At 43.7% G+C, this 21,611-nt stretch overlaps 1 protein-coding gene and 1 long non-coding RNA gene across 2 annotated transcripts in view; one reads left to right on the top strand and one right to left on the bottom strand.

Moving 5' to 3' along the window:
- The window catches only part of RHOJ (ras homolog family member J), a 169,035-nt gene that overhangs the window by 76,712 nt on the left and 70,712 nt on the right, over window positions 1-21,611 (bottom strand). The gene's annotated exons all lie outside the window — the stretch shown is intronic.
- Window positions 9,666-20,670, top strand: LOC115477851. Its single transcript, XR_003943388.1, has 3 exons — window positions 9,666-9,677; window positions 15,035-15,038; window positions 20,581-20,670. It is a non-coding gene; the product is annotated as an uncharacterized LOC115477851 (long non-coding RNA).

Here is a 21,611-nt window from a genome sequence, read left to right as displayed (position 1 = left end):
CCTACCCTTCAATTATGGGCTGCTCATGTCTTTGTCAGTGGGCAAACTTACAAAATCAGCAAGGGATCAAATACTTATTTCCACCACTGTATCATGCCAAGAAACCCCCTTGTGTGGTCACCAGGATTCAAATCCGACTCCAGGGCAAATCTATAGCTAGTATACAACTACGCAATCTGAACCCCAACAAAGTCCAAGGATTCCAAGATCTTAGTCTGCAGAAAATCCCAACAAAGATATGCAGTTAAGATTTGGCCCTTATATGACCTTCTTTCCTCTCCTTTGGCAGTCCAACAGAGCTCAGATGCCTCACTCTTAAGCAATTCAGCTGACCGTTTTTAGAACACACTGTGCATAGCAAGCAAATTAAGTTAGAAGTCATGTTTACTTTTCAATAAAACTCCTTTTATGCAAAAATCTCTAAAGTCCTAAGAAATTCAAGACTTTAATTTGTACATATAATTAAAAAAAACATGCACAGGGCTGTCTCCTATTTGATAATAACTGAAAAACATTCACTGGTTCCTGAGGGTGTGTTTAACATCAGCAGCTATGATCGCAAAAGAAGTGCAGAGTGATGCATTTGGGATGTAGAAATCCAGAGGACAGTAGGAGGGGAGAGACTGATAAGCACTTTCCGGGAGAGGGACCTTGTGGTGATGGTGTCTGAGGATCTCAAGATAGTGAAACAATGTGATAAGGCGGTGGCTGTAGCCATAGGAGCCAACTTTTCATAATTATTGGGGGTGCTAAGCCCAGTGGAAATAACCCCTCCCTGGACACAAAGAATGTTCTCAATATTGGGGGTGCTGAAGCACCCACAGAGTCGGCTCCTATGGGTGAGAATATTTCTGCTAGAGCAGAGCTGAACAAAGAAAGGGGATTAAACAGGTGCCGGGGCACGAACCTGTGGTCAATACTTTTCAATATTGCAAATTATCTAAAAAATAGCCTGAAAAGCCCTGCCTTCATAAAGTTTATTTCCCCTTGGGTGAGTCTGACCATTGTCTGAAAACAGTGTAATATTTGTATGTGCAGTCCTCTATTGGAGCAATCTCTCAAAGTAAGGTGGTTTCAGAATGGCTATTTAACATCCCACTGTTCTTTCACATAGGAATGGAAGGCTGTGATAGCCTTCTCATGCTGGGCTCTGCAATAAAACATTTCTTTTTGTCTAATCTTGATATATGTTTTGCAAAAAGGGCTTTGACATTTATATTGCAGCTAGAGCTCAGTATCTTGTGACTGCATTCTAGCCCTTTATCATGAGAGCCTAATAAAAGCACTCACCTTTTGTATCTGACCGATGATTGCTTTAATTTTTCAGACTATCAATATTCTTTCATGAGTTCTGCCACTGCATATGGGAATGCCTCATCATGCAGACACATTGCACGGATACACTATAGTAATACAGGAAGCGAGCAAATTCTAGAATTAGGCGCCTATATTTTGGTGCCTATTCTATAAAGGAGAGTAGGCACTTATTTTAATTATATGGATATATTTGCATCTATACAATGCATGTGTCTGCCAGATATAACTTATAACTAGTCTATAAGTTACACATATGGAACATGGTATGTGAAGCGCTTCGTACGTCCGGTAGCGCTATAGAAATGATAAGTAGTAGTAGTAGAAGCAGCCTAATGGTTAGTGCAGTGGGATGAGATCCTGATGAACTGGATTCAATTCCCACTACAACTCCTTATGACCCTGGGTAAGTCACCTAACCTCCTATTACCCTAGGTACAAAATCTTAGGAGCCCTTTTACAAAGTGACACTAAGCCCAACATGGGCTTGCTGCATGTTAATCTGGAGCTACCACCGGCCCAACACTGGTGCTGGTGGTAGTTCCAGTTCCGGTGCTTCCCATTTCCCGCGCTTTGGAAAATCATTTTATATTTTTTTAGCACGGCACTATCCTTGCAGTAATCGGGCAGCTCCGCATTCTATCTGGTTACTGCCGGGTTAGCACGGGAGCCCTTACTGCCACCTCAGTGGGTGGCGATAAGTGATCTACCTCAGCATGGCCACATGGTTAGAGCAATCTACATTTTTAAGGCACACTAATGAATAAATATTCTTAATTTATATAGAGGCTTCAATGTGTATCAACAACTTGAAAAGCTAAAGGTGGACAAAGCCATGGGACCGGACGGGATCCACCCCAGGATATTGAGGGAGCTCAGAGACGTTTTGGCGGGTCCTCTTAAAGATTTGTTTAATATATCATTGCAGACGGGAAAGGTTCCGAGGGATTGGAAAACGGTGGAGGTGGTCCCTCTTCACAAAAGTGGTGATAGGGAAGAAGCTGGAAACTACAGGCCGGTAAGCCTCACTTCGGTTATTGGAAAAGTAATGGAAGCGATACTGAAGGAAAGGATAGTGAATTTTCTGGAAGCCAATAAGTTGCAAGATCCGAGACAACATGGTTTTACCAAAGGGAAATCGTGCCAAACAAATCTCTTTGAGTTCTTTGATTGGGTGACAGGAGAATTGAATCAGGGACGAGCTATGGACGTAATCTACTTAGATTTCAGCAAAGTTTTTGACACGGTTCCCCACAGGAGGCTCTTAAATAAACTGGAGGGGCTGAAGATAGGACCTGAAGTGGTGAACTGGATTAGGAACTGGTTGACGGACAGATGCCAGAGGGTGGTGGTGAATGGCGTTCACTCGGAGGAAGGAAATATGAGTAGTGGAGTGCCTCAGGGATCGGTGCTGGGGCCGATTCTGTTCAATATATTTGTGAGTGACATTGCCGAAGGGTTAGAAGGTAAAGTTTGCCTATTTGCGGATGATACTAAGATCTGTAACAGAGTGGACACCCGGGAGGGAGTGGAAAACATGAAAAAGGATCTGAGGAAGCTAGAAGAATGGTCTAAGGTTTGGCAATTAAAATTCAATGCGAAGAAATGCAAAGTGATGCACTTAGGGAATAGAAATCCACGGGAGACGTATGTGTTAGGCGGGGAGAGTCTGATAGGTACGGGCGTGGAGAGGGATCTTGGGGTGATAGTATCTGAGGATTTGAAGGCGACGAAACAGTGTGACAAGGCGGTGGCCGTAGCTAGAAGGTTGTTAGGCTGTATAGAGAGAGGTGTGACCAGCAGAAGAAAGGGGGTGTTGATGCCCCTGTATAAGTCATTGGTGAGGCCCCACCTGGAGTATTGTGTTCAGTTTTGGAGGCCGTATCTTGTTAAGGATGTAAAAAGAATTGAAGCGGTGCAAAGAAAATCTACGAGAATGGTATGGGATTTGCGTTACAAGACGTATGAGGAGAGGCTTGCTGAACTAAACATGTATACTCTGGAGGAAAGAAGAAACAGGGGTGATATGATACAGACGTTCAAATATTTGAAAGGTATTAATCCGCAAATGAACCTTTTCCGGAGATGGGAAGGTGGTAGAACGAGAGGACATGAAATGAGATTGAAGGGGGGGGCAGACTCAAGAAAAATGTCAGGAAGTATTTTTTCACGGAGAGAGTAGTGGATGCTTGGAATGCCCTCCCGCAGGAGGTGGTGGAAATGAAAACGGTAACAGAATTCAAACATGCGTGGGATAAGCATAAAAGAATCCTGTGCCGAAGGAATGGATCCTCAGGATCTTAGTCAAGATCGGGAGGCGGGGATAGTGCTGGGCAGACTTATACGGTCTGTGCCAGAGCCAGTGGTGGACAGCGGGACTGGTGGTTGGGAGGCGGGGATAGTGCTGGACAGACTTGTACGGTCTGTGCCAGAGCCGGTGGTTGGGAGGCAGGGCTGGTGGTTGGGAGGTGAGGATAGTGCTGGGCAGACTTATACGGTCTGTGCCAGAGCCGGTGGTTGGGAGGAGGGGCTGGTGGTTGGGAGGCGGGGATAGTGCTGGGCAGACTTATACGGTCTGTGCCCTGAAGAGCCAGGTACAAATCAAAGTAGGGTATACACAAAAAGCAGCAAATATGAGTTATCTTCTTGGGCAGACTGGATGGACCGTGCAGGTCTTTTTCTGCCGTCATCTACTATGTTACTATGTTACCACCCTCCAATTTTCCTGTGGCAAATATGTTAAATAGTGATTTTGCAATGGAATTTACAATGTAATTATAGGTAGTTACAAGGGCTTATGTTATTAAATTAAAATTAAACATTTGTATTTGGCAATGCACTGCATTGACTGTAAGTTGCATCTCATGCTTGATGCTTTGTTAGAAAAACTGAACCAGTTCCTTTAATCTGGAAGGGGATGTTTAGTTCACAGAAAGCAAAACTGTGGACATCAAGGCATATCTCATTTCAAAAGTGAGATAATAGCCAACCTAACACCATCAACGGGAAAGATTATCTTCTCATCTCTGAAAGATTACAGTTTCATTCAGCTTCTAAAATGTCTTCGAAAACTGGTTTCACCTAACAAATTGGCTGGTACGAGCCACTGCTACTAGATGCAAGTTTAATGAAGCTGTTTAATGTCCTGCATGCTAAACCTTTGACTCTTTGCAATGCTCTGCCAAACATGCAGCACCGAAGTTTGAAGGACTCAACATTATTTCTGGTAGATTCAGGTCCGTTCAACTTTGATACTGGAAAATAATGGGAGCACTCTAGGGTTAGACTAGATAACCTGCTCACTGGACAAATCTCTCTTGTCGTCCCCCTTCTTCTCCACTGCTAACTCCCTTCCTGGACCTATACGTCTAGCTCCATCTCTACCTGTTTTCAAATCTATGCTGAAAACCCACCTTTTCACTGCTGCATTTTAGCTCCTAGCCACTACTCAATTGCCCTCCCCTTGTCCGTTCCTTCCTTCTCACCCATTACTTCCCTCATCGTAGCTGTCTGTCTGTATTATTTAGATTGTAAGCTCTTTTGAGTAGGGACTGTCTCTTTGTATCAGGCGTTCAGCGCTGCGTGCATCTGGTAGCGCTATACAAATGCTAATAATAATAATAACCCCAAAGATGCCTGCAAGAAATAATTTTTGCACAATATGCACTTGCTATGGGATTTGAACTTTGGCCTTTGCAGGTCCCAGGCTGCTGCTTTAACCACTAGGTTACGCCTCCACTCCTCAGCAGCACATTTCTGCTGCAAATTGATGGATAAGTCACCTATATGTTTAATAGCCTCTACTAAAGATATGCACCTTTGAATATCCAGCCCTAAATAATAATTATTGTTGTCATTGCTTTTGTTTGCATGATAAGGCTCTCTTCTTCATTGCTAAACAATAAAGCTGCATGATGCTTACCTACAACATTATACCTGATGAACCCTTGCAAAGTCTACCTACTTAAGATGGTTTGAATGCCCTCCAGAGCTCGTAATCCCCAATCACAAATTCTGCTACGTGAAATTGCAATACACAGCTTTATTACTCTGTTCCACTCATCGCTTGATCCCCCGGGAGATGAAAGAGAAGCAACTTCCTTTTATAGCAATCACTTTTCCTTATTTCTGTAAAGTAGCAAGAAAAAGCTACAAGAAATAAAAGCAGTATTACGGCTGAGGGCCTCTTCCCAGTCTTCTAAATGCGCCTGTCCTTGTTAGGCATGCGGCTCCACCGCACTCAAAATAATGAAAGCTTCAGATTAGAAAACAGAAAACTAACAATTTTTGTTTGGAAAAAAAGATACTTATGCCGAGACTGAACTAAAACCTCAATTTTTTGGTTGTAAGAGATAATTAACTCTCAATTTGTGGATATGCTTCATATTTGCATGGGCCGATGCCATAAATGAATGGACAAAGATATTGTTATATATGATAATGCAATATTTTCAGGCTTTGGTACCACTGAATGTGTTAATGGGAAGGGATTGGGACTTGATATACCACCTTTCTGTGGTTTCTACCGGTTTCTGTATTATATACAGGTACTTATTTGTACCTGGGGCAATGGAGGGTTAGGTGGCTTGCCCAGAGACACAAGGAGCTGCAGTGGGCATTGAACCCAGTTCCCCAGGATCAAAGACTGCTGCACTAACCACTAGGCTACTCCTCCACTAGCAACATTCCATGTAGAAGCCTGCCCTTGCAGATCACCAATGCAGCCGCGTTGCTGATCTGCAAGGGCAGGCTTCTACATGGAATGTTGCTAGTGGACTAGCAACATTCCATGTAGAATCTTCAATAGTTGCAACATTCCATGTAGGATCTCAAATAGGGAAAGGGAAATGGGACTTGATATACCGCCTTTCTGAGGTTTTTGCAACTACATTCAAAGCGATTTACATATATTCAGGTATTTATTTTGTACCTGGGGCAATGGAGGGTTAGGTGGCTTGCCCAGAGACACAAGGAGCTGCAGTGGGCATTGAACCCAGTCCCCCAGGATCAAAGTCCGCTGCACTAACCACTAGGCTACACCTCCATTCCGCTTTACAGCTTTTTGTTTACTATTATAACTATAAGTAAATAGGCATGGAACAGGGTTCACAGGTATTTGCTGTAAAGAGACCTAACAAATGAACAAGCGGAGTGGCAGCTCACAGAAGTCAATAGAGACTCAGTCTTAATGAATTCAATTTACTGATTATTATTAATTAGGCGGATTACTGGAAAGTGCACGAATAGCAAGGCACGTTTATTTAAAGAGGATTTGTGGCATGCATGCTTGCATTATACGTCACTACACTATATGTTCACTCTTCTGTACTGTATAGGTTCTGTGGAACAAAGCTTACAACATGACAAATAGCTTTCTTAACACTGCTCCACTGAGGAGAAGAATATACAATTCACGCTCTTATATCCTTGCAATTTTGAAAGTCAATATGCAGGGCACATGGGTTACGTATGACACAATTTTAGCTGCACAGGAGTGCCTGAATACCCTTTCAGAATGGGGGAGATGGCAGCGCAAATCCTGAACATCTCTGGACAGAATGGGTGCCACCTCCTGCATCTCTAAGTGGTATAGCGCATACTTTTTGCATACTGTGCACTGCTCTTCTTGGTTAGGTGGGCTGGTGTCTAGACTGCATTATGTTACTACCAAGTTATGTGGTGTTAGGTTTGTTATCATTATTACAGTTCTGCCGTTAACCTTTTTTTCTTGCAGCTGGGCTATGATCGAGCTCTGGGATCCCAGGGATTATGTTACTAAACGTACATTACCCCAGCTGCATTATGTTCTTAGCTCCTTAGCAGCTCTCCGGATACCATCTTTTAAGGGATGGCGGTTGGGATGCGGGGACCCTAAGCACAGAGTGATCTCTTCACTGCCATCTATTGGTTGGAGGGCAGTGATGTTGGGGATTGCTCCATTGATGAGAAACGCATTATAACAAGTCTTGTTGACAGATTTTTTCACACAAGACACTAACAAAAGTGCCCCAGATAGGTATGTTTCATAAAACAACATTTCTATACAAGCATAATGACCTGACCTGGGATCATTGTGCTGTAGTCTAACAGTTTTGAAATCTTTGTGAGAAATGGGTCCACATCTTGAACACACTCTTGTGACTCTGAACTGGTTTTTATCTGTTCAGGGCAGGAAGGACTGGGGGTGTCTCTATCTGATGACTTCAGTGAATTGTTGCTCTTCTTTGAGCATGTGTGAAATCTGTGCAGGAATGTTGCTTTTTCTGAGTATTAGAAAATGATGCTGCCTGAATCAAAAGTATACCAAGCTATCTCATCTACTTGAAAGCACCTGATTTTGGGTTATTGTGATGCTCAAAACTGAGTTAAACTGCTATCATTATCATTACAATCCACATATCTTTCTAGGAACAAAAAAAGGTTACAAAAGAATATTTAGCACTTTACCCCTGATATTCAGTGCCGGACCATGTTCGGGCATTGGCACTGAATATGGGGAATCATTTTGGGTGGGCTGGGCGCTGGAACTTATGCGGACCTGTCCAATATTCAGGTAGGACCCGCATAAATTAAAAAAGAAGGAAAAAAAAGAGCCCCTGAGCCCCTTCCTGCCCCCTGACAATGCCCCCCTTACCTACTCCCCCAGAAGACCCCCCACCCCCCAATCATACAGGTAGGCCCTCCCTCTGGGCCTACTTATATCCCTGGTGGTGCAGTGGGGTCATTGGGGGAAGGAGCATAGCGCCCTCGCTCCTGCCTCTTGCGATGCATCTCCAAAATGGCTGCCATAAGAGGGGTGAGGGAAAGAGGAGATGGGAGGAGGCTCGGGGGCTCTTAAACAAACAAAGTTATGTGGGTGCCGGCCAGATATTCAGTGCCAGCTCCTGCAAAGCTAAGTGATCTTATTTAGGACATATAAATGAACAGAGCTCAAGCCATTTAAGGACTTAAAAACCAGGCACACTAACTTATACACAATCCTGGCCTTAACTGGTAGCCAGTGCAGCTCAGTCAACAATGGTGTTATTCTATCATGTTTATGATACCCAAATAACAACTTAGCAGCAGTGCTTTGCAGCAATTGCAACTGAGTCAACTGTTGCTGGGGCAATCCAGTAGAATTCCACGTAGGTGGAGAACTGTGAAATTCCACGGGGTATAGTAAAGACAAGAAAAATGGTGAAAAATGGACCACGGACTCCAGAAACAAGGAGAACAAACTTGATGACTAAAACGGTTTATTGATCAAAGACTGGGTCAATCCCACATAAACTGAACTGCAGTAATCCAACTGCGACAATACGAACATCTGCACCAACAAAGCAAAATATTTCCTATAAAAATAGGATCAAATTAATCTTAATTGCCTTAATTTAAAGGATATTCTCTTCACTACGTTATTAATTTGTAGTTGAAAGGAGAAAATGGTATCAAAATTAAACCCAAAACTCGGGATGTTTTCGCCACAGGGAAAGATTGGGACAATTCTACAGGAATAGATGAAACACGTCCCGAAGGAAACGGTGAAAGATGTTTAACGGGGATTGATGAAGCAACTCCATCCGGAATATTGCTAAACCACAAAATCTTTGTCTTATTGGCATTTAGTTTTAATATATTTGCAATTGCCCATGATCTTACACAGGATAAATACACGTAGCAACAGCCAGGTAATTGTGTTCAGCAATACCTACTGTAGGAAACCATACAAAAATGTCATCTGCATATGAGAATAAGTAGGCCTCTGGAACCACAGATGTCTTATTCAGTGTACTCATGAGAACATTTAATAAAACAGGTGATAGGGGCGAACCCTGGGGTACATCACACTCTGGTATCCAAGGATCAGATCTATCTCCTTGTTTCAGAACTGAAAAACTACGATTAATCAAAAAGTCCCTAAACCAGGTGCAGACCGTACCAGATAATTACAGATTTGCAAGTCTAGCAAGTAAAAACCCTGGAGAAGAGGGTAAGACAGTTCCTCACTGCTTCTCTGCCATGACATGTCTTGCCTTTCCATGTCACTTATCCCTCACCCTCTCCGGCTCTTCCCCTCCTTACTGTGCAGTCCAGCATACGCCCACACGCACATGGAATGGACTGCTCTCAGTGCAATAATGGGAGAAAGTGATATGTGAATAAAGCATTCATTGTAACGAAAGACAATCAAGTGCTCAGATTCCCTTGGTAAACTTTAGTATTGTGGCATTACATTTTCCTTCCCTTAGCTGAAGAGGTTTTAATTAGAGAAGAAAAAGACTTTTAACACTGGTTGTTTATATGTGCACACCGCACATATTTGACATACTATGAAAATCAGGTAAGTGGCAAGGCATCTTATTATTTAAAAATGAGACATTGTCCACACTTCAGTGAAGATGCAGCTCAACAGATTAATTCTGGATGAACTGTAACATTTCTTTTGTTGCGGCTGGCTGTGCAGTGTGATAGAAACTAACATTTATATTAAAAGACAACTAAAAGAAATGTCAACTAAGTGCAATGGACATATAAACAATTTTTTTTATATTAGAAAGCCATAAATAACATTTTCCAACATGTGATGGACTGTTGAGCCCACGCCAGTTATAAGTTGTGCAATGGCAAAAGCCAGCTCTTGCACAGCTGGCAACAATAGAAGCTTTGTTTTATATCAAGTAAGCATGTTAAAAGAACCATCATTGCATGATGCAAAGGACTGATGGAAGCTGGTGATAATCACACAGAGCAATAGACAAAATGGAAAAATGCCAAACTTTGCCAGTCATTGCTGAGTTATTATAATGGAACAATTTCAACCTAAGAATGTGGAGGGCAATTCTATAAAGGGGAGCCTATATTTAAGTACCTAGAGGGTGCTTATATGAGGCCCAATCTATAATGGAAAGTTGGTGCCTAGATTTGGAAGGTGTGTATAATTTACAGTATTCTATAAGTTACTTATAGAAGTATAAGTTATGTTGAGACTCCGCCCATGTGAATGTCTAGCTGCAAAGTACCCGTTATAGAAGATATATGCATACTTACAGAATAGCATCTAGCTGGTTATTGTCATTTATGCACATAGGACTAGAGTCTATATATCGCACTGAGATTTCCATTTGGAAATCGAAGAATACATTTTAATTTAGTACATAAGTATTGCCGTACTGGGACAAACTGAAGGTCTATCAAGCCCAGCGTCCCGTTTCCAACAGTGGCCAATCCAGGTTACAAGTACCTGGCAAGATCCCAAAACAGTACATTTTATGCTGCTTATCCCTAGAAATAAGCAGTGGATTTCCCCCAAGTCCATTTTAATAATGGCTTTTCTTTTAGGAAGCTATCCAAACCTTTTTTAAACCCCACTAAGCTAACTGCTTTTACTACATTCTCTGGCAATGAATTCCGGAGGTTAATTACACGTTGAGTGAAAAAATATTTTCTCCGATTCAATTTAAATTTACTACTTTGTAGCTTCATTGCGTGCCTTCTAGTCCTAGTATTTTTGGAAAGAGTAAACAAGCAATTCACATCTACCTGTTCTATTCAACTCATTATTTTATAGACCTCTATCATATCTCTCCTCAGTCATCTTTTCTCCAAGGTGAAGAGCCCTAGCCGCTTTAGCTTTTCCTCATAGGGATGTCATCCCATCCCCTTTTATAATTTTTGTCGCCCTTCTCTGAACATTTTCTAATTTCACTATCCGCCTTATAATCGAAAGAGAAAGACGCCCATATTGCGACCCAAATCAGGAGATGGGTGTCCGTTTCCCGTGGGCGCCCAAATCGGTATAATCGAATCCCAATTTTTGGCGTCCTCAACTGCAGTCCGTCACGGAGATGACCAAAGATCACTGAGGTGTGTTGGAGGCGTGGCGAAGGCGGGACTGGGGCGTGGTTATCGGCTGAGGAGAGATGGGCGTCTTTAGCTGATAAATGAAACAAGAAGGGCGTTTTTGACGAGAATTTGGTCTGCTTTATTTGGACCCTTTTTTTTCAGGTCCAAGTCCCAGAAAAGTGCCCCAACTGACCAGATGACCCTCCCACCAAAAAAACCCCCACTTTACAAACTTTTTTTTTGCCAGCCTGTATGCCAGCCTCAAATGCCGTACCCACCTCCATGACAGCAGAATGTGTTCTATCCTCTGACAGCCTTTCCCTGGTTCTGATGCGGGTCTCGGGTGAGTGTGACACCTTTTCTGTTAAGGGGACTGCAGAGTCACATCAGCAACGCATTGTGGTGGGTGTAGGGTATTGGGCTCCGTGATTCCACTAGCTTGTGTTAAATGCTCACGATGTTGGTAGTTGGTAGGCTCTACTCCCATGGTGCTTTTCCCTCTGCTTACTGGGTCAGAGTGTGCCCTGTTTTGTTTCCGGTAGTCCATGAGGTAGTGGCCATTTGTGTAAGACACTTTTAGATCCCTTTCATGTGTTAGCCACGTTACAGCACTTAGTTCTTACCTGGCTTGAATGTTGCTGAAAGAGGGCATTGTACACCATTCTGCCAGCTCAGACCTACTGCTAATCTCAGTACCAGCGAGCAGTGGTGTAGGAAGGGGGGCGGGAGGGGCGGTGCCAGCCCCACTGGTTCCCTGCTCCCTCTGCACTTCCGGGGCAGAGAGAGCAGGGAACCAGAGGGGTCGACGCAGCTCCACGTGACGTGCACTCGGGGTGGATTGTCCCTCCCGCAGTTAAGAATGCGGTCCGGGGGGGGGTCGCGCCGTGCTGTACCCGGGGGGGGGGGGGGTGCGCAGCGGCGATCCGCCCCGGGTGCCATTAGCCCTCGCTACAGCACTGCCAGCAAGACTCGTTGTCAGTGGGGCACAACCTCTGATCTGCAGTTAACTATGAGTAAAGGTGCTTATTCAAATAAAGGACGTTTTCAACGAGATTAGTCTTCAGGTGTGAACTGCTGTGCCAAGGTTATACACCAGCAACAAGTCCTGTCCCTGGAACACTTTTAGTGGGTACTGCAGTGCACTTCAGGCAGGCAGACCCAGGCCCATCCCCCCCCACCCGTAATACTTGTGGTGGTAAATGGGAGGCCTCTAAAACCCACTGTACCCCTTCACCCCTAAGAGCTATGGTAGTGTTGTACATTTGTCCCTCCCACGACCAAATGGCTTGGATTGGGACATTTCTGAGCTGGGCGTTTTTAGTTTCTATTATCGCAAAAAAAAACAAAAAACGCCCATCGCAGAAGGGACCAAATCCATGGCATTTGGTCCGTCCAAACCGTATTTTCAAAACGAAAGATGGACACCCATCTTTTTTGATAATACGGTCTGTCCCGCCTCTTCACATACCCGTTTTGGACATAGACGTCTATGGAGATGGGCATTCGCGTTCGATTATGCCCCTCCACATCTTTTTTGAGATGAGGTGACCAGAATTGCACACAATATTCAAGGTGCAGTCACAACTTGGAGCGATACAAAGGCATTAAAAAGTCCTCATGTTTGTTTTCCATTCGTTTCCTAATAATACCTAACATTCTATTTGCTTTCTTAGCTGCCGCCACACACTGAGCAATGAATCATCAACGATTACGCCTAGATCCCTTTCCTGGTCGGTGACTCCTAATGTGGAACCTTGCATTATGTAGCTATAGTTCAGGTTCCTATTTCCCACATGCATCACTTTCTACTTGCTCACATTAAACATCATCTGCCATTTGGACTCCTAGTTTCCCAGTCTCATAAGGTCCTCTTGTAATTTTTCATAATCTTCTTGTGATTTAACAACTTTTTGTCATCAGCAAATGTAATTACCTCACTAGTTACTTACATCTCTAGATCATTTATAAATATGTTAAAAAGCAGCGGCCCCAGCACAGACCCCTGGGGAACCCCACTATCTACCCTTCTCCATTGAAAATACTGACCATTTGACCCTACTCTCTGTTTTCTTTTAACCAGTTTTTAATCCACAATAGAACACTACCTCCTGTCCCATGACTCTCCAGTTTCCTCTGGAGTATTTCATGAAGTACTTTGTCAAATGCCTTTTGAAAATCCAGATACACAATATCGACCAGCTCACCTTTATCCACTTGTTTGTTCACCCCTTCAAAGAAATGTAATAGATTGGCAAGGCAAGATTTCCCTTCACTAAATCCATGTTGGCTGTCCCCTGGTCTTTGTACTTTTTGAAAATGTAAAAAATCGACCTGTTCTACACCACTCAGGATTTTATAGACCTCAATCATATCCCCCCTCAGTCATCTCTTTTCCAAGCTGAAGAGCCCTAACCTCTTTAGTCTTTCCTCATATGAGAAGAGTTCCATCCCCTTTATCATTTTGGTCGCTCTTCTTTGAACCTTTTCTAAGTCCTCTATATCTTTCTTGAGATATGGAGACCAGAACTGAACGCAATACTCAAGGTGAGGTCGCAACATGGAGCGATGCAGAGGCATTATAATATTCTTGGTCTTATTTTGCATCCCTTTTCTAATAATTCGTAGCATCCTGTTTGCACACTGGGCAGAAGATTTCATATGTTGTCTGCATGGAGAAGAGAAGCTGGATTGGGAGGGAGCATAGAGACAAAGACACAGAGAAGCAATGCTAGACACAGAAGGGCAATGCCTGACGAAAGGGGACCGATAGAGATAAAGGGAAATGGATAGGGACACAGGGGAAGGATAGAGACAGGAGCACAGAGGAGAGATACTGGACAGGAGAGATAGGGACTTAGAGGGAAGATGGATGGTGAACATAGAAAGAGAAGAAATGTCAAATGGACAGGAGATCCTGGAAAGATAGTTATGGTGAAAAACTGAAAAAAGCAGAAAAGAGACCCTAGGACCAAAGTGAATGGATACATAAAATGCTCAGACAACAATTGCAGAAAATTTTTTCAGTTTTGGGAAATGCACATTTCTGATATCTTTTATTTCAGTCCCTATGTCTCTAGTATTGCTGTATGTGGCGAGTCTGATTTGAAGCTTTCGTTTTTTTTGCCTTCATATCTCTATTAGTGATCTCTGCCAGCTTGTTTTATATTTGTCGAGGGTCTGTCTGTGACCAAGGTGTGGTATTATTCTAGCTGCTAGTAATTTCTAGTAATGTGTAGGCATTACTTATCAATATATGTAGCCACCAACCCTTCCTCAGGCCTCAGACCCTCCTCTACAATGCTACATTTATACCCCAGATGCCCTCACTGACCTTTCCATGAGAAACCCCCCCCCCCCCCCCACACATCATTGGCTTTCAATCTCATTCATTGTGGTGGCAAATCTCACTCTTTGGGTTAGATCACCCTTGGCTTATCTGGGATCTGGTGGAAGTAATGCATTTGGTCTGCATTAACATGAAAATATCAATGATTTTTATGGTTATGTAGGCCTGCCTTATTCATTGTGTTTTTCCTCTTGTATATGTTTCCTGGCTTATAACTAATAAGCTTATCTGACATTCTGCAGTTTGTTGTCACTATCATGATTATACAGCAAGAAAGAGACTCCTGGACTGAGTTGAGGATTAGTCTGGAAATGGACCCACTGCACCAAGCCTGGAGTTATCCAGGCCAACCCTCAGCTTACTCATGGGGTCTCTTCCTTGCAGAAAGCAGGGCTTGGATTGGGAATGGAAGAGCATGGATTCCGAGATTGGGTGAGGGAGGTTCAGGAGGATTTGGGGGAATGACGGAGAGCAGAAAGAATGGATAGACTTTTGTTTTTATTACAAGGTGAGGATTGAGAGAAAGTGGTCGGACATGGGATTTGAGAGACTGGTGATACATGGGTATGGAATGCAGTGGTGGGGAAGGTTTGACAGAGAGAGACTGGTGGCATAAGCCTAGGTAATTGTGAGCTTTTGAGAGATACACAGACTAGTGAGGATGGATACCACCAACACACACTGGTCAGCATAGGAGCCGACTCTGTGGGTGCTGTGGGTGCTTGAGCACCCCCAATATTGAGAAAATTCCTTGTATGTGTCCAGGGAGGGGTTATTTCCACTGGGCTTAGCACCCCCAATAATTTTGAAAAGTTGGCTCCTATGCAGTGTTGTGACCCACATAGGAAAATATCTGGCGGCTCTCCTTCAGCAAATTTGGATCCAAAGTGGCCCCAACTTAAAGATTAGTGAAGACCACTGACAGCCATAGGAAAACAAAAAAGAGGGAGATGATCTGTCCATTTGGCTGGGTGGATAGCGACTGAGGAAGAGGAGGAGCAACAGTCACAGTAGAAGGAACACTTGCACATGTTCAGAGAGTTTTTCTAGACATTTCTAGGCTCTGAGACAGCAGATTTGACCCAGTGCCATCACAGATGACATCACCCATATTAGGCTGATTATATCCTGCTTGCCAGAGTCTTGGGCCTGCAGTCTCTATATTTTATACCCCTGCAATAGAGGCCAATTTAAAATAGATTGAACTGAAATTCCAAAAGGAGCAGAGGGCACTGCTAGGCTAAAAAAAAAAAAAAAAAGAACTACTGTAAAGTGATTTAAAACATATTGATCGTACTGATGCCATTAGTGCTCAGTGCAAACATCAGGGCTCTGATTTTCCAGTTTACAGAAGAAACATGTTTAAGCAATTTTGAAACCCATAGACTTTAATGCAAGATGAATATTTTAACACTACTGCACAAAACAGTTAAGCAATAGCAGATGTGAGGTCTTTAAAAGTCCTTTTTAATTTCTGTTGTTTAGAAGCTTAAGTTATTAAACTGCTGCCTGTAATAATGCACACTACATGTTTTCATTTAGCATAATGAGCATAATCACATGAGCTCTTGCATAAGCGTTATTCTGCAGCCTTTGAGCTGTTCATGAATGAGTACAGATCAGCTGCTACACCTCGAGTGTGGGCTTTGCAGTGGTGTACTTAATTAGTTGCTGGCTGGAGTGGATCACCCCCCCCCCCCCCCAGCTGCAATGCCCCCTTCCTTCTGGCTTGCACTGTCAGCTCTGCCAGTCCTCAGTCCCAGAACAGGAAGTTCATGTCAGAAGGGGCAGAGACAGCAAAGCCAATATCTGTATACATGCTCCATGCACCCCCTTACTGCCTGCACCTGGGGCAAACTGCACCCACCACCCTGCCCTTAGTATGCCACTGGGTAGGGTTCCCATATTTGCGGAGTCAAAAAAGAGGACACAAAAAAATAAAATGCCGCCCCATCCCTGGCCTTGCCCCAGCCGCACAGTCACTTGATCCCCCAAGAAAGCCAGATTCTATAAACAGTGAAAATACTGGTAAAAGGAACAGAAATGCATTTTCTTCCATAGTCTAAATATAAAATTAGAAAAGATATACATTTCCATAAAAGCAAACATCCGTGAGCAGCATGTCTCCCTTTTCTTTCCTTCCAATCCATGAGTAGCATGTCCCCTTCTCCTCTTCATCCCCTTCTATCCATGTGTTGCATTTCCCCCTTTTCCTTCCCTTCCCTTCCCTCCCCTCCTTGTCCAGCATGCCCCCTCTCCTCTCCCTTCCCTTCCCTCCCATCCATGAGCAGCTTGCCCCCTTCTCTTCCTCCCATCCCCTCCCTGTCTTACCTTGCAGCCCTGGTGGTCTAGTGGCCTCTTCGGAGCAGGAAAGAACCCCACTCTGCCCACTGCTACTGACCTCCCTGCTGCTGCTGCTTCTTGAAAATGGCTGCTGAGATTTCAAGCGGTGGCCTTGTAAGTCTTTAGTGAAGTCTCGTGAAGCCCCCACTTGACGTCTTGGCAGCTATTTTCAAGAAGCGGCGGTAGCAGGGAGGTCAGGGTCAGCAGGTAGAAAAAAGTGGAGTTCTTTCCTGCTCCCAAAAGGCCACTAGGCCACCAGAGTGCGCTACAGTATGTTGGGGGGGGGGGGGGAGGGAGAAGGCAAGCCCATCAATCAGTCCAACTATCAATCCGCCATCTGGACAAAAATGATGGCTGGGAAAAAAAAAGACGGAATCCCGGACAGTACCCTGAAAAGGAGTACATGTCCATGGAAATCTGGACATATGGTAACCCTACCACTGGGGCTATGTGTTATTACATATTACAATTCTATGTATACCAGATATATGTTCAGAAAAGAATACAGAAAACAGGGATCCTATTTACCACCAATAATTTCTATAGTCAGAAGGAAGACATCAAAACCATTTCTGTGGGTATAAAACCATTCTACCTGCAGAAACGGAAGCTTTAAAAATTACCCACTGGCAATGCAAGTACAGTTACCCACATTGTTCAACAGCATGCATCATTTTGCCTGCATTGTTTTGAGGCATTCCCAGTGACAGAGACAGAAGACTGGTATTATACATATTGGGGCTCAGGGCAGACATTTTGGATAGGGCCCCAAAACTCACTGGCAGGCTGTTCCTACTTCAGTTCTGATCAGACTTGGGGCCTCATGTGGGCCGTGGCCCAGAGGAGAGAGAGAGAGAAAGAAAATGGACCATGCATATCAACATGTGATTCTGTATAGTCCAGACCAGCATTCCTCAAAGTCACTCCTAGAATCCTAGCCAGTCTGGGTTTCAAAGCACTTACTACAAATATGCATGCAAAACATTTGCATGCCATATAGGCACTGCCTACATCTGTCTTCATTGTTCTGCCCCCATTTGCATAGAGGCAGGTTGCCTGTTGTATATATATGACTTTGTTTATATCAGATTGCATTGCTTGTAACAGTTTACAGTGCCTTTGGACTACAAATCTTAGTCTTCCTGCAGTGCTCTGTGATTGGGTCTTCCTGAGCACATGTCCCTGTTCCCTATGCCATATGGGACTTTTTCTATTGGCTGGCCCTTGTCCCTATGTATGCTGAGTTGTAGCTGGCAGCTTCTCTCTTCAGTGGGGTGGAGGGAATCTGCATGCGCTTTCTCTAAGAACTGTAAGCTGACTTGCTGTACCTTGTTGCATTCTCCCTCTTCAAGCTACTGTAATATCACCAAGGTTTTATCGGTTTATAAGTATTTATAGCATCTACTCTCTCGGCTTGATGCTGAGACCTCCCAGCTCTTGTATACAGAGTGAGCTGGTAGAGAACAGACTCCTAATTCTGCAAGGCAGAGACTCTTGTCCAACAGATCTAACTGTAAATCATTTTTTTTGTTTGAATTTGCATTAAAGAAGATTTTGGTTCAAGTGTTCTGAGTCTTCACAGTGATGTTCAGGTTTAAGCTGTAGTCTATCACAGCCAGTGAAAGGGTTGAATACTCATGATGTTGGCATTGTATGCAAATCTAACTCATGCATATTCATCAAGGATACCTTGAAAAACAGACTGGCTAGGGGGTACAGTAGAAGCAGCTTGAGAAACTCTGCTCTAAACAGTTTTTGTTCGACTCATTTTTTTGTTAACGCTTTTGGTGTGCAGTGCTCAGAGTGATAGGGGAACTTATTGAAATTGCCTGCAGGATTCTACTGTAACCCCTCTCCACCTTATAATTGAAAGAGAAAAACGCCTAGATTTCGACCCAAATCGGGAGATAGACGTTTATCTCACAAAAACAAATACATCGGTATAATGGAAAGCCGATTTTGGACGTTTTCAACTGCACTCCATCGCGGAAGCGTACAAAGTTGACGGGGGCGTGTCAGAGGCGTGGCGAAGGTGGAACTGGGGCATGGTTATTGGCCGAGGAGAGATGGACGCCTTTCGCCGATAATGGAAAAAAAGTATGCGTTTGTAGCTAGAATTTAGGGCACTTTTCTTGGACCCTGTTTTTTCCACGAATAAGGCCCCAAAAAGTGCCCTAAATGACCAGATTACCCCCAGAGGGAATCGGGGATGACCTCCCCTGACTCCCCCAGTGGTCACAAACCCCCTCCCACCACAAAAAATGATGTTTCACAACTTTTTATTTTCACCCTCAAATGTCATACCCACCTCCCTGGCAGCAGTATGCAGGTCCCTGGAGCAGTTGTTAGGGGGTGCAGTGGACTTCAGGCAGGTGGACCCAGGCCCATCCCCCCCCATCTGTTACAATTGTGCTGCTTAATGCTTAGTCGTCCAACCCCCCCAAACCCACTGTACCCACATGGAGGTGCCCCCCCTTCACCCCTTAGGGCTATAGTAATGGTGTAGACTTGTGGGCAGTGGGTTTTGAGGGGGATTTGGGGGGCTCAACACACAAGGGAAGGGTGCTATGCACCTGGGAGCTCTTTTACCTTTTTTTTTGTTTTTGTAAAAGTGCCCCCTAGGGTGCCCGGTTGGTGTCCTGGCATGTGAGGGGGACCAGTGCACTACGAATCCTGGCCCCTCCCACGAACAAATGCCTTGGATTTATTCGTTTTTGAGCTGGGCGCTTTCATTTTCCATTATCACTGAAAAACAAAAACGCCCAGCTCACAAATTGTCGAATAAAACATGGACATCTATTTTTTTCGAAAATACTGTTCGGTCCGCCCCTTCACGGACCCGTTCTCGGAGATAAACGCCCACGGAGATAGACGTTTTCGTTCAATTATGCCCCTCTCTGTTTACTAAGCCATGGTAGTGGCTGCCACATGGCAAATGCTATCACAGCCCATTCAAAGTGAATGGACTGTGTCAGCATTAGTGCACGGCAGCTGCTAATGTGGCTTAGTAAACGGGGGGGGGGGGGGGGTAAGCAATGTTTATTTTTGATGGTACGATTCTCTTGTCTGATTGTTATGTTCTTTCCCATTTTTACAAGAGTTATTTATACTTAAAATATTTTATATATTTTATTGTTTTGTAAACTACTGTGATCTGTTAAAGCTTGATGATATATCAAAATTGTAAATTATTATTAATAACAATAATAACAACAACAATAATAATAATAATCTATAGAGAAGGCAGGCACAGATATCAATGGAAAATTAAAAACATTTGGGGGGGGGGGGGGGGGGGCAACAACCAAGACAAAAGCACCTGCATAGTTTTGCTTTGTTTACTGCTGCAAATCCCAAGGGTAAAAAGTACCAGTGGGCAATATTTCTTTTTCACTTTTACAGGTCCAAAAGGCCCTTTCTACGTTGGAGCATAAAGATGACTTGGCTTCAGAAGGTGATTCTCTGGGTCTTCCTTTGATATTTCAGGCCTTTGGAGAGACGATGTCAGGGTGCCCCACATTCTAAGGGGTCCTTTTACTAAGCTGCGGTAAACACTAAAGTGTGCTTACTGCAGCTAAAAATGCCTTACCGCAGGGCGTGCTCAGGCATCCCATGGTTATTTAGGGATTGGTGTGTGCTACCCATGTGCTAATTAACTAAAATTTATTTTTTAGCACCGGGGAGGGTCTGGGGCAGTGAGTGAACTTGTTCTGCGTTAATCACTTAGCACAGCTACATTGCTAACCAATTAGCATACAAAATTGGTAGTGATAGGGGCTCATGCACTGATGGCCAGGTGCTAATGGGAAAATTAGCTCATAGCCATCAATGCAGAAAATAAAAAAAAAAATCGGCCATGTTACCCCTGTAACTTGCATAAGGATGCACTAAGACCACTTTTTACCGTATGTTGATAAAAGAGCCCCTAAAACTACTACTACTACTTATCATTTCTATAGTGCTACTAGACATACGCAGTGCTGTACACTTGAACATGAAGAGACAGTCCCTGCTCAACAGAGCTTACAATCTAATTAGGACAGACAAACAGGACAAATAAGAGATAAGGGAATATTAAAGTGAGGATGATAAAATAAGGGTTCTGAACAAGTGAATAAGGGTTAGGAGTTAAAAGCAGCATCAAAAAGGTGGGCTTTTAGTTTAGATTTGAAGACGACCAGAGATGGAGCTTGACGTACCGGCTCAGGAAGTCTATTCCAGGCATATGGTGCAGCAAGATAAAAGGAACGGAGTCTGGAGTTAGTGGAGGAGAAGGGTGCAGATAAGAGAGATTTACCCAGTGAATGGAGTTCCTGGGGAGGAATGTAGGGAGAGATGAGAGCGGAGAGATACTGAGGAGCTGCAGAGTGAATGCACTTATAGGTCAATAAGAGGAGTTTGAACTGTATGCGGAAACGGATAGGAAGCCAGTGAAGTGACTTGAGGAGAGGGCTAATATGAGCATAACGACACTGGCGGAATATTAGTCGTGCAGCAGAATTTTGAACAGATTGAAGAGGAGAGAGATGGCTAAGTGGGAGACCTGTGAGAAACTCTTCATCTATCCCTGTTTCCCATAAGCATTCTCCAAGAAACACATTTTTTCATTGACACAGAATGGGATGAAGTCCTTTAGGAATGATGTCCTATGTGTGTATTGTTACAGATAAAACAGGAAACGGTGAGACAGCTGGGACCATAAGAGGAAAGTTTAAAAAAGGCAAGTGCAGCCCTGCAGCTTCCTGGAATTAGACTTGGAAGCCAGGGTAAGTTTTTCTTCTTT

This window comes from Microcaecilia unicolor, chromosome 9 (assembly GCF_901765095.1).
Source record: "Microcaecilia unicolor chromosome 9, aMicUni1.1, whole genome shotgun sequence".
Taxonomy (NCBI): domain Eukaryota; kingdom Metazoa; phylum Chordata; class Amphibia; order Gymnophiona; family Siphonopidae; genus Microcaecilia; species Microcaecilia unicolor.
Note: the sequence above shows the minus strand (reverse complement) of the source record. Positions and strands in the feature narration are given on the sequence as shown.